The 942-nt window shown below is 60.1% G+C and overlaps 1 protein-coding gene across 1 annotated transcript in view; it reads right to left on the minus strand.

Moving 5' to 3' along the window:
- Positions 1–303, minus strand: part of AMPD3 (adenosine monophosphate deaminase 3) — a 30298-nt gene extending 29995 nt beyond the window's left edge. The window contains exon 1 of the mRNA XM_021402878.1: positions 80–303. The gene's annotated coding sequence lies outside the window, so the exon portion shown is untranslated. The remainder of the gene's footprint in view (positions 1–79) is intronic.

A 942-nucleotide genomic window follows, 5' to 3' on the forward strand; every position in this document is an offset into this window, starting at 1 on the left:
AGCCGCCCCGGGCCGGGCGCGAGGGGCCGGTAACGGTCGCCCTCGCGGGGGGGGGCGGCGCGCGCGCCCTTGTCCGTACCTCAGCGAGGAGTTCCCGCCCAGCGTGGCTCTGTCGGGAGCGGGGCGCGAAGGCGGCCGCGACGTCGGGCTCCGTCCGGCGCCGCTCGTCTCGCGGCCGCACCTGAGGCGACGGGAGGGGCTGGGGCGGTGCCTGCCCGCCGGGTCGCGACTTCAGAGAGAACGGAGGAAAATTTCCGCGCGCCTTGGCCGCCGCTTTCCTCCGCAGGCTTGAAGGCAGAAGTCACGCCGTCACATGGCTCCCCGCAGCCGGGGGAGGGAGCTCCCAGGGCACGGCACGGCACGGCCCAACTCGGCTCCCGTCAGTTCTCCTCTGCCGTGCCGGCCCCCTCCCCAAGCGCTTCTTTCCAACCGCCTCCAAAAGCGCTTTCACGTGGAAAAGTTTGGGTCGAGAGAAGGCGGCCCTCGATGAGTAAGTTTGCTGTCGGCATACCCCCATCAGAAGCGTTTCCACAGTGTCCGTCCCTCAGGGCACAGGCACGGTTCAGGTGCCGTGTACATTAAAAAGTAATTAAAAAATAAGCTTAATGAGTCCGAGACAAATAACTTAGGGTCAGAACAAGCATGAGTCAGCAGGAACAAAGACTTTAATGTGTAAAATAATTTGACCCTATTTTGTGAGATATTAAGTCTTGGGGATCCTGTAGGGATGTTTATGATAAATTTGGAGTACAGCATTTGGGCATTTAAATAAAGAAGTATCTTTCCAGCGCAGGGAAGCAGTGGGAATGAAGGAACTGGAGAACGAGGTCCTTGGGGTGAGGTGACAAGCAGGGGGAAGGCAGGTGCCCCAACAGGTGCCAGGGATCGGGCAAGTTCTGTGGCTGCTTCCAGCTTGGCACACAAGCAAATGCTCTGTCCGTG

This window comes from Numida meleagris, chromosome 6 (genome assembly GCF_002078875.1).
Source record: "Numida meleagris isolate 19003 breed g44 Domestic line chromosome 6, NumMel1.0, whole genome shotgun sequence".
Taxonomy (NCBI): Eukaryota; Metazoa; Chordata; class Aves; order Galliformes; family Numididae; genus Numida; species Numida meleagris.